At 45.1% G+C, this 12,343-nt stretch overlaps 1 long non-coding RNA gene and 1 pseudogene across 1 annotated transcript; both read left to right on the top strand.

Moving 5' to 3' along the window:
• Positions 1-1,110: 1,110 nt before the first annotated feature.
• LOC142814416 (aryl hydrocarbon receptor nuclear translocator 2-like) lies at positions 1,111-4,647 on the top strand (annotated as a pseudogene).
• A 1,046-nt stretch (positions 4,648-5,693) lies between these two features.
• On the top strand, positions 5,694-11,939 carry LOC142814612 (uncharacterized). The gene is made up of 2 exons (XR_012894977.1): positions 5,694-5,825; positions 10,680-11,939. It is a non-coding gene; the product is annotated as an uncharacterized LOC142814612 (long non-coding RNA).
• Positions 11,940-12,343: the final 404 nt, after the last annotated feature.

The raw sequence follows: 12,343 nt of genomic DNA, 5'->3' as shown, positions 1-12,343 counted from the left end.
AAAGGGCGCGCTTTTCAGACACAGTGAAGTAACAACTGCGACGCTTATTCGCGTTCATCTGTACCTGTGAGTGCGTTATGTGCGTCATTTGTGCGTGAGAAACGCGGCGCACGTTTCGATATGCTTGCAATCCTGCGCGTGACCTTCCTATTTGTTGCTATCACGTTCATTGCTTCGCCTTTGCGGCAAAGCTGTGACTTTTTTGGGAAAGAATAGCTGATAAGCAGGGGAAGTGTAACTTAACAGAAAATGAAAAAAAAAAGAACAGTACATCGAAACACGCCGCAAACAAGGGAAAAAATATATACATTGGTATCATCTTCAAGAGGTACGTGCTTTAAAGATAGTTCACCACAATTGACGGCATGCATGCTGACACACTTATCGTTTTTTTCTTGGGATGTGGAAGGCTTCAATCACTTCTCTTGCTAACTGATTTTTTTATAATGCGACATACCATTGTGTCGTGGAAGAAAGGTACGCGCAGCCGCATTTGTGGCAATGAGTGGCGAGGGTATACGGTTTTGACTCTGATAATGAGCATTCGTGTTGCCGAAGGCGAACGTTGATGCATATTCCGCTTTGGCCACGATAAGTGACCTAAGGTAAGCCCCTGAAGGTAAGCCATGCATAGTAATAAAAAAAAGGGGGGGGGGGGGGGGGCTCGAGGTTTAATGCCGAAACCAGCCCGCCTTTCCGTATTGTTGCTCAAGGTTGTGGCGTGCGCTCACGAACAGACGTAACTTCTGGTCTGCTTGTCATCCCCTTCTCCTCCTCTGGCGTAGCTTTCAACGCGCTTTTTGAAAACAAAGTGCCCAGAGCGAGCGACAAATCCCTGCTTCTGCGCTCACACTTGACGCATTAAAAAGAAAGTTTTTTAGGCATTTTATTCGTGAGGCGATGAACTCATTTAACTAAGCTACTGGGCAAAGAGTTGCAGGGCCTCTTTAGGGACTATTTTCTTCCACCAGAGGCTGCAGGCCTCGGCGGTGACCTGGTTTCTTGTCTACATTCGCACGTACCGCGGCAGCAGAATAAGTAAAAGGTCTCCGATTGTTGCTGGTATACCCTGAGTGACCAAGTTGGGTGCCCTCCAGCAGCCCTGATGCCATGCCCCGGACAGCCGAGCACGTCCAGCGACGAGGCTACCAGCTGAGCGCCGTGGCCACCAGTGCTCGCTGGCCACCCGAGCAACGCTGGGTTGCCGTGCCACCGGCGTCATCGAGGTGGAGATGACCTCGCCCCCGCACCATGAACATCCAAGCGTTACGGACAGAGGAGTCCTCCTCGCCAGTCCGGAACAGCTTCTAAGTCTGGAAGCTCCTGCAAAAAGCGCTTACGTTTCAAAGGTACGATATTTACAGCTACTGCATTATTCGCAATGACAAAACAATGGAGATGCTGGTGAGTTTTTTTCATAAATGGGGAGCTTTCTTTGCCACTTTCATGAGGTCTCCCGTACGTTCGTTCTATTCTCTCTAAATAAGGCAGAAGTTCAGGGGAAGATGGACGCTCAGAGAGCTGAAAAGTCCTTGAACACGGTGGCTCTCGGGAGCCGACATTTCGACGAGTGTCTACTTCATAGCAGCATCGCTATGCAGCATCGCTGATACGCTATGGTATGCGCTTAACAAGAAATGTACGGGCCCAAATGGTATTTTTTTGCGAGTTACCGAAGTTCGATTACTTTTGGTGTTCATTATCAAAGAATGTGTGCCTGCGTTTTATACACATTTCAAAGTAAGTGTAGCCTTTATTATTTTTTTTTTTTTGATGCCAAAGCGCGATAAAAGATATGCATCATAAAGGCGTTACCGCGGTAAAAGTGTCGCTCTATATATGTGTTCCGCTAAACGTTCAGGCAACGGACTCATGGCTAAAGTTGGATTTGCAGGCAGAACTACAGTGAGATCGAGAAGTGCCGCCAGGACAAGATGAACATGTATATTAGCGAGATGGCCTCCCTGGTGCCCTTGTGCAAGGCCATGTCCCAGAAGCTGGACAAGTGGCCGTACTAGTTGGACATGGTCGTGCAGCACATCAAGACCATACGTGGTGCATGCTCGTCACGATCACAGGGGTCGACGTACAATGTTCCTTCGAATGCGCGTGCTTTACAGAAACTTAGATGAACATTTACTGCGCTGTTAATGACTAATAATTGCACAAAAAACGATGCCATGGACTCGTCCTGCGATACTTCGCAGCGCCTGCTCGCATTATCAATATCAGTCTGCCAATCCATTCCTTCCATTCATTCGTGGATCATTAATGCCTAAGAGCATTATTGGTGTTTATGGTGGGTGGTCGTATTCAGCTCTTGCATTTATTTGTCTTCAATCATGCAGGTTCCATAAATTCGTACACGGAAGGGTACTACAAGCCCCCATGGTTGTCGGACGAGGACATCAAAAACGTTGTCTTACAGGTAAGTGATAGCGTAACTTGAATTCTGAAAGTTTATTGCCTTAAATAACCTTCGTGCAATTCAAGTTGCACGAAGGTTGAGTTACACTCCGTTACACGCCAGTTGAGTTACACTTGAGTTACACGCCGTGCAAGTCAAGTTCGAAATTACCTACAAAGCTTATTTTAACTTGCGATCAAGACAGCAATAATCTCTCGTCGTATTTACTGCAGCTACACTGAGGCTATCTTTATCTGACATTGTTTGGGGCACGTCGCACATCCTTTTATAATCCCACACGGATAAGCTCTTGCAGCAAGAGCCACAGAAGTGTTTATCAGATGATAACCACGTGGCGGAACATTCACTCTTTGCGAATGCTTATCGTGAAAAATCGAAGTTCATAAGCTATAGCTAGTGTGACCAGAGGGTTTCATTACCGGCAACGAGTTTTCGCTTAGCGCCTACCTTTTTTGACGTCTATGTCGTCTTTTCGTTTTTTCATATGTACCACGCTAACACAAGCCACTTCAAGTACTGAAAGATTTTGGCTTTTCCCCGAAATGGAGCTAATCAAGGTTACATTGATGGGGTATGTGCGCGTGCGTGTGTGGGGAGTATGAGTATCGTTTCACTATACCGTAGCAGACGTTACTGTGCTGTAAAGACAGGTAAACGAGCAAGTCCTCACAGATGACCGGAACTGAGAAGAAAAACACTCTCATACACATACAATTTTATGTCACTTAACTGTAACGAAACCTCTCCGTCGTTGTAAGGCAAAGTTTGTATTGCGCATTATGATGTGTTATGTTGATTTATGCATTCACCACCGTCAAGGTTCATTTTTCGTCGGTCTTTTCGGTGTCCTCTGGGAGATTCTCTCGTACAAAGCTGGTTTGAGATTCCGCACCCCAGGGACATCGCCAAAGTCAAAAAGCAACTCTCTTCGTCGGACCTGTGTCTGAAGGAAATACTCATCAATGCAAAAAGTACGAGCTAGTTTCCTTAACTATGCTGCGCCTCGTTGTAACGGCAGTACTCAATAAAAAATTCTGACTCGCAGCGTCATGCACACAAAGAAGAAAATGAGATTAGGCAGAAGGTTTGCGATTAGATAATGACGTAATTCAACACATTTATCGATCACCTTAAGGTAACTCATGAGATCTATACTGCGAACAACAGTTAACAGCTAGAAAAACAAGGTATCGAGGACTATTTCACGCGCGCGTCTAGTTGACACTACTTTTTACTGATAACCTTCCCTTTTTGTACCGGTACCAACTAAGTTAACGCCGTGCAGCAACATAGAGCCATATGCCAGAAAGCGAATGTGTGAATTCGGGGTCCCGTGACCTTGTTATTCTCATGCCACTACACACAGGACTGAGAAATCAACAGTGCCAAAATCAAAAATTGTTCCTCCCACACTATTATTTATGTATTGTGAAAATCCAGTTTCTAATTATCTTATAGTTGCGAAAGCCTGAACTCTGGAAATTTCAAAAAAAAAGCAGAAGTTCAGGGGAAGAGTGAAGATTGAAGTGAAGAAAAGTTGGTGAACACAGAGGGTCGCTCGTGCCGATGTTTCGGCCAGCGGACTTGCCATACAGCCTTCAAGTCAGACACCCTGTGCTCTCAATTTTTCAAGGTCTTTTATAGATGTGTAAAACAACGTTGTCCTTTTTCAACGTAAATGTAGTCTTCTGCCGTATGCACAGGTCGGTGAACGTACTCGTGAGTGGACTCACTAAGACTCAGATCGAGCCGTGAGTCCGAGTCCGAGTGAGCCATGCTCAAGAAAGTGTTGGTGAGCCTGGCTCCGAGTGAGTACAGAGGGTCAGATATGTTTCAAGAGTGAGTTCGAGTGAGCTGCAGAGAATCTGCCGACGTGTGACCCTATGTATTCGTCATGAGACGTGACCCATTTGCCCTGGTTCACGCAGGACGCTGCCGCTGAAAGGGGAATTCCCGCAGCGGCAGAGCAGGCTGTGTCTCGGTACTCGTCGCCCCTTCTTCCGTCGGATGAAATGCAAGACGCAGGCGAACTTCAAGGAGGAGGCCGACACCACGACGGGAGGCCAGCGACGCCGAAAGTCGCACAGCTTCGACCGCCGGTCATCCACTGCAGCGGCTGTCTCAAGTCGTGGGCACCGGCCAAGCTCAGTTTGCCCGAAAACGCCCCAGCGGACAACAGCGAAGGGTACGAAGACTATCGCAAGCGCATTATAGCTTAGAAGGGTGGTGGCGTGGGCTAGTTGGTATAGCAGCGCTCGTACTTGTTTCTCAACTTGTCTTAGTCATCAGTTCACGCCATAGCAAACATTGTGAGTACATCATCTTTCTTTTCTTGTTGTTGTAAGCTGTCAGACTTGATACGTAACTATGTACATAGTGAAGATGCCGCCTGCAAGAAGACACGTTGCACGTGCTCTCCTCTTACACTCCAACAATTTACCATACAAGGGTGGGGGGACGGCAGGTATGGATGACATCGCACTCCAGAAAGTTTAGAAAGATATTTCGGGCAAGTATGCGCAGCGAGAAAGAGGCGACATCATGTGGAACTAAGCTGGGCCTGTTCATCACGCTGTCTGGAGAATTTTTCAGAGAACGGGCTAGAAAGATCAATAAATCGCACTAGCCAGAATTGCACACAAATAAGTCAGAAGCGCTGATGGTGGTGGTGTTCCAGATCTGGCCGGTATAATCTCTCCTGCTCAGTGTCTCTTTTCACGTATTATACTTCACCAGTATTTAGGAGTTTCACTTGGGCTAGTCTTTGGCAGATAAGTTGAAAGTAATTACGGACATCTCCTAACAAACCACCTGTTAACTTTCGGAAACAAATCTGTTCATTAGAAGGTCGAGGACACCATGCCATGACCATCGCAGACTGCACCTGCGACTTTTGCTTCCCACAGCGAAGAAATAAAATTAAGCTTACTTGCAGCATTTCACATTGAACTTAAAAGAGCGTTGCTTAGCTCTGCGCAGTGTAAATTTATTGTATTTGCCTGTAAGTTCCGAATCTGCAATTTGAGTACGAGGCACAGTTTGTGGGTATTTGGCGAGAGTATAGGGCCTGCAATGCGTCACATTTCTCCCGTGATGGTTTGTTAACGTGTAACTAGATCTCAGTACTTTGATTTCCTTTGAACCTTCTGTACAGGAACTTTTTCTGTTGGATATTTACACTATACGTTGCCACCTCAGGGGTCTCTTATTCGGGGTGCCATGAAATAACCTTTGCACGTTATTTTCCAGGTGCAACCTGAGCTACCTTGTGGCTGTGGGGCAGGGTGCACTCAGATCGGGCCAGCAGCCACGCGAAGGGAACCGAACTCTATGCCGAGGCGGTAGGGTTCGTCTTAAGGCACGTGGCCGACGGAAAATTTCTTTTCATAGACAAGAAGTGAGTACCAATCAAGCTTTTCCATAGATAACGCCACCCTCGTATAACTGCAAACAATCTCCCAGTCGAAGATTCTCTCGAGTATTGGTTGCAGAAAATACCACTCACAGTCGCCGTAGTTCACTAAGAAATGACGGCGACTGTGAGTCTGCCTGCCTGCCTGCCTGCCTGCCTGCCTGCCTGCCTGCCACCTGCCTGCCGCCTGCCTGCTTGCCTACCTGCCTGTCTGTCTGTCTGTCTGCCTGTCCGTCTGCCTATCTATCTATCTATCTATCTATCTATCTATCTATCTATCTATCTATCTATCTATCTATCTATCTATCTATCTATCTATCTATCTATCTATCTATCTATCTATCTATCTGTCTGTCTATCTGTCTGTCTATCTGTCTGTCTGTCTGTCTGTCTGTCTGTCTGTCTGTCTGTCTGTCTGTCTGTCGCCTGCCTGCCTGCCTGCCTGTCTGTCTGCCTGTCTGTCTGCCTGTCTGTCTGCCTATCCGTCTGCCTATCCGTCTGCTTATCTATCTATCTATCTATCTATCTATCTATCTATCTATCTATCTATCTATCTATCTATCTATCTATCTATCTATCTGTCTGTCTGTCTGTCTGTCTGTCTGTCTGTCTGTCTGTCTGTCTGTCTGTCTGTCTGTCTGTCTGTCTGTCTGTCTGTCTGTCTGTCTGTCTGTCTGTCTGTCTATCTATCTATCTATCTATCTATCTATCTATCTATCTATCTATCTATCTATCTATCTATCTATCTATCTATCTATCTATCTATCTATCTATCTATCTATCTATCTATCTATCTATCTATCTATCTATCTGTCTGTCTGTCTGTCTGTCTGTCTGTCTGTCTGTCTGCCTGCCTGCCTGTCTGCCTGCCTGTCTGCCTGCCTGCCTGTCTGCCTGCCTGCCTGTCTGTCTGTCTGTCTGTCTGTCTGTCTGTCTGTCTGTCTGTCTGTCTGTCTGTCTGTCTGTCTGTCTGTCTGTCTGTCTGTCTGTCTGTCTGTGTCTGTCTGTGTCTGTCTGCCTGCCTGCCTGCCTGCCTGCCTGCCTGCCTGCCTACCTGCCTGTCTGCCTGTCCGTCTGCCTATCTATCTATCTATCTATCTATCTATCTATCTATCTATCTATCTATCTATCTATCTATCTATCTATCTATCTATCTATCTATTTGTCTGTCTGCCGCCTGCCTGCCTGTCTGTCTGTCTGTCTGTCTGTCTGTCTGTCTGTCTGTCTGTCTGTCTGTCTGTCTGTCTGCCGCCTGCCTGCCTGCCTGCCTGCCTGCCTGCCTACCTGCCTGCCTGTCTGCTTGTCCGTCTGCCTATCTATCTATCTATCTATCTATCTATCTATCTATCTATCTATCTATCTATCTATCTATCTATCTATCTATCTATCTATCTATCTATCTATCTATCTATCTATCTATCTATCTATCTATCTATCTATCTATCTATCTACGTCTGTCTGGCCACCTTCAACTTTTAGCTCTCCTGGCCGCCCGAAATCGGTATGGCAAAGACTAGCCCAAGGTTCCAAACACATTTATTAAAATTTGTGGATGATCTTATTACACTTCTTGGAGTGCCTAGATACCACGTCTCTCCGCTCAGGAAGATGGCAAGTTTTTGCGTTATTATGAAAATGGCGCGGCGGAAATAAGACGAAAAAGCTGCAACTGCGCCAACATGATGGTTCATGATTTGCCGATAGCCGATCGAGGCGGCACAATTTCATCATTCATTTGACTCAGCATGGTGAGAGGATGGTCTGACTTAAGCTAATAGTGTTGCTGTTCTTTTCCGTGTCATGGCCACTGAGTGACATAGATGTATTTCGAGGGGGTGTTGGCTAGGAGCCGTAAAGTCATTGCTAAATATTTTTTGAGAGCAGGACCACAAAGCAGTAAGTTACTAACGAGTGACATATACTGCACACAATTTCCTTTGATGGCAACCCAATCTATACGTTCATGCACCTAGATGACCGGGATACTATAAACAAGTCAGCTATATTGAAAGTTTAGGCAGCGGAGCACTGCACGAAAGTCGGGGACTTGCTTCCCAAGAACGGTCCCGTATCAGGTGGTTGTACTATACTGCTAATTCTAATGTAACTCGCTCAGAACTTCAATTGGTGTTTGCTAGCTAGTTGAAGCACAAGCGCTTTTGAGTAGGGGAGAGGGGGAGATGAACAACAAGAGAGAAGGCAGGGAGGTTAACCAGGCACATGCCCGGTTTGCTACCCTACGCTGGGGGAATGGGAAGGGGGACATAAAGATGAGAGAGAGAGGAAAGAGAAGAGAAAAAGAGAGAAAAGAAGGATTGTCAGTCAATGGGCTCACGCATATGCAGCGGTGGCACTACACAAAAGTTAAAGGTGGTACTCCATTCGAAGTACTCTCGTCAACTACAAGCTTTCTAAGTGAAACTTTGTAGCAAAGGCAGTATTGATGCAGTACAGTATACCTTAGTGTATAGTATAGTATAGTATAGTATAGTATAGTATAGTATAGTATAGTATAGTATAGTATAGTTAAACAAGTGTTATGGCGGAAAAGTCCGCGTTGCCAGCCAATCAGGCTATGGCAGAGTCTGGTAAGTGCTAAATGAAAAGTTAGCTCCGTCGGCATGTAATCTGTGAAAGAGCGTAAAAAGTATGACGCTGTCGACTAACATGTAGTGATTTCTTTCCTTGATTGCATGCAAACGCTTGCCACTGAGAACAAAAATAGCCTGCAGCTGTATAAGACAGTGACTCAAATGTGAATAATGAAACATTAGGTGTGGCCAAACGTCGTAGAGTTATTACAGGTGTTTCTGGCGAGTGTCATAAGTGACCATATTGCACGGACGCTTCTTTTTTTTCCAGGCGTAGGTTCTTTTTTTATATATGCTATTCTGTGGGCCATCAAATCTGACCCATCAAATCTTGTAAAACTGTCACATTTTCAACCAATCAGAGAGATTGTAGCTGCCATGTGAGTCAATCGAAGTTGACAAGACGGCGAATTGAACATGGCGAATTTTTACGTCGTTTCAAAAGCAATTAAGACGTTCCAGCGAATTTGTGAACATGGCTGCCATGTAGCTGTAGAAAAATCCTTTCCTAATAAATTTCTCACGCCTTTGTCCGGACTAGACAGGCTCCCATCATACCGTATACTTCACCAGTGCAGAAGCCATCCGGTTCGATGACAGAGGCCTGCCAATGGTATACAATTTCCTGTTTCGCATACAAACCAAACTCTTTTCAATAGATCAGCTTCTGGTATATCAGTATCTAAAGAAAAACATTCCGGTCAGCTGCGTCGACGAAGAAAAACAGTATTAACTTTTAATCTCGAAATTTATGCCACATGATTACATTAGAGCATTGAGCCTCAGTGGACAAAATGCTTCTTGAAGAACGCTCTAACTGCTTCAAATGCATTTTAATGCTGGGCGTGTTGATAATTCAATGTCAGAACTCTCCAAAAAACTTTATGACACAGTTTGTAAAATAGTTGGCGCAAAGTAACTGCAATTTTCTGAAAAGATGTGTCCTGGAGTTTGAACATACCACGAAAGTTTACTGCTTGGAATGATACGTTATGGAGCAGGCGGAGAGTACAATCACATTTAGATCTTTTGCTGAGCACACCTCCATTTCATAATATATGCTGGCGAATTGTAGTCCAAAATAAGTTAAGGCTGCTTAGAAGTGTTCAATGACCTTTTATTCTGCTGAAGTCTTAAACCAATGTATAAAGCTATTCAATCGCCTGCAGTGATTGGTCAAGCGCATTATTTTTGTCTCAGGTAGAGAACGAAATAAGAGCGCACCCTATTGAGTGAATATTCATTCGAAGTGTTCTCAACCTTCGGTCCGGGCTACCCAAATTAGGTTTTTTTTTATTTTTGGAGGGCAGTAGATTAAATACTACAAGTGCTTTTAATTTCTTCGTCATCAAATTTTAAGACAGCACCCTACATGCAACGTTCGCCCAATCCTGCATGGTTTTCAAACTGTGTCGCAACGAAGCCAGTTTGTGATGCGGTGTTGTGATCAGTTGTTAATATTGTAAAGCGACTGAAATTAGTACGCGCCGTCCGGCATGACTAGATTTTCAGTATCGGTGAAGTGCACCATGACACCAGAAAGAGAACGTGTGGCGACTGCCACAATTAAGCCATCACACTTTAATGTTGTATTATTTACAAACATGGTCACATGCCGAGTATAATTAAGCCTTGAGTAGACCTACGGTAATGGCTAAACAAACCCGCCATGGTGGTCGAATGGCTAAGGAACTCGGCTGCTGACTCGCAGGTCGTGGGATCAAATCCTGGCGGCGCCGGCCGCATTTTCGATGGAGACGGGAATGCTTGAGGCCCGCGGGCTTAGATTTGGGTTCACGTTAATTAAAGAACCCCAGCTGGTCGAAATGTCTTGACCCCATCACTACGGTGTCTCTCATATTCATATGGTGGTTTCGGGACGGCAAACCCTAAGAAGTGTTATTATTAGTAGTAATGACTGAAAAAAAAGTCGAACAAAGACTCTTTACACTGAGTGTAATATCATCATCGTCTACAGCACTCACGGTGGCTACTTGTTTCGCTTCCAACAGAGAGGTGACAGTTTTCTTCTAATTCTTATTGTTTTGAACGACTCGTTACTGACATCCTGGAACCCAACAAGTTTGTTAAAGGGTCACGAACGATTCTAACAGCAAAAGAAATATTCAATAGCAATCACGTGACACAAGTGTATCAACAATTTCTCGCTCAAATAAGACTGTGATACACTTGCATATATTTACCTCAGTATAAGAGATCTTGCCTTCGTTCTGCTTCTTCAACCTAGATCTGGACCTGGTGAACAGCTTCGTGTGTCTGGACATCCTGACTGCTGGAAGTCAACAGCGAAGGAAACGACTAGGTGGCCATGCATGATGCTCATCATGAGCTTGCTGGACGCTGGACGTTGGACTTGTGTAGACGCTGGACTTGTGGACCGGTAGACTTCAGTGGCATGCCGTGGCCCTTGCCTTGAAACACCCGTTCGCACTCCTGTTCGCGCGGACCTCTCGCGAACTGTTTCTGGCGTCGAACAGAAGAGTATACAGCATATATGGACACTCATGCGAAGACATCGCAGTCTGTATTCACTCCGAAGTGTGTGTACATTACGGCACATAACTACAAGTCACGCTTCGGTAAAGACCAAGCCCAGCAGGAAAAGTTTCAAGGAACTGTATCTCTTCCAGCGCGGTTCGCGGTAAACCACGTGGCGTGCTTGTCTTACAGCGATAGTTTTATTATTTACGCTTCATGTTCTAACAACGAGTTCCGCTACTATACAGCGATGTCGGTTGTGCACCACTATTTCCCTGTCCACAGATTGAAGTTGTACATTGTAGTGCATCCTCTTCGAAAGCATTGTTAAGATAAACTCTATACAGCTGCTGCGCACTCCCTGAACGCGTAAACGCTCACATTTGGAATCGCAGGCCTCCGAAAATGATTAACTAAGAAGCACTGTGATGAAGCACTGCGCTGACAGTGGTATAGAGATGACTTGCAATCGGACTGGAGCACGTTAGAAGCTGCTTGTACAGTGCTCGTAAAACAGGCTAAACAAGTGTCTGATTTACCTCGTTTCTGTGGCAGCTCTTTTGCAAAGGGTCAGCCGATGTCCATACTGTGAGACCTCAAAGGCACGTGACCTGATGCGGGCTTTGGCTGACACGCAGTGGGAAGTGATAGAGGTACGATTCTGTAGACGCATCATGTTATATCACGATAAGTCTAGTCGTCGCAGCCGTGTTCGCGACATAGAATTCCACAAGCAAAGGGAGATATTAAATTGAGCGATGGTTCTGCGCTTGCCACAAGTTGTCCGTTGCGACGGTTTTATAACAAAAGAAATAGCGCAATGATATTCATAGTGTATAGAAGAAAACCCACGGCAAGTCTGCTCGTAAAGTGAAGAATCGAATTTGCGAATATTTGTTGTCAAGATCAAGGTTATTACATGATGTAGCGATGTTATTGTTCGATTATCTATTGTATTAAAGTTATTTGCATTCTTGTACTCAAAATACATATATTTGAATGATTATGACATGTTTGTTGTTGTCGTTATTCTTGTACCCTTGTGTATACCGTTGGAGGGTAATTTGTTTTAGTGAGCTCCGCTACGAGAAATTCTGTGACAGAAAAAAGGAAGAGGGTTCTGATGAACCTAATTCTGGGTACTCATCACACAGGTAACACATGACCGCGATTTGAAGCATTCTATTTAGCGATGGCTTGGGAAGTTGAAAATTTGTGGCAAAATGTTCACGTGGAACAGTGCGCTATGAAGCTACCCAAGGGTGCATGCTACTTTCTTAATCGGTACAGTTATCGGTGAGCCCTGTTACAGTGAGTGAGTTCTGCGGAATCCCGCAAGGTAGCGAAAGCTTATAAAATGGAGAAATAAGAGCCTCACATTCATAGCATGAACCCACAGGTAATCCGCAAAGA

This window comes from Rhipicephalus microplus, chromosome 4 (genome assembly GCF_043290135.1).
Source record: "Rhipicephalus microplus isolate Deutch F79 chromosome 4, USDA_Rmic, whole genome shotgun sequence".
Lineage (NCBI taxonomy): Eukaryota > Metazoa > Arthropoda > Arachnida > Ixodida > Ixodidae > Rhipicephalus > Rhipicephalus microplus.
Note: the sequence above shows the minus strand (reverse complement) of the source record. Positions and strands in the feature narration are given on the sequence as shown.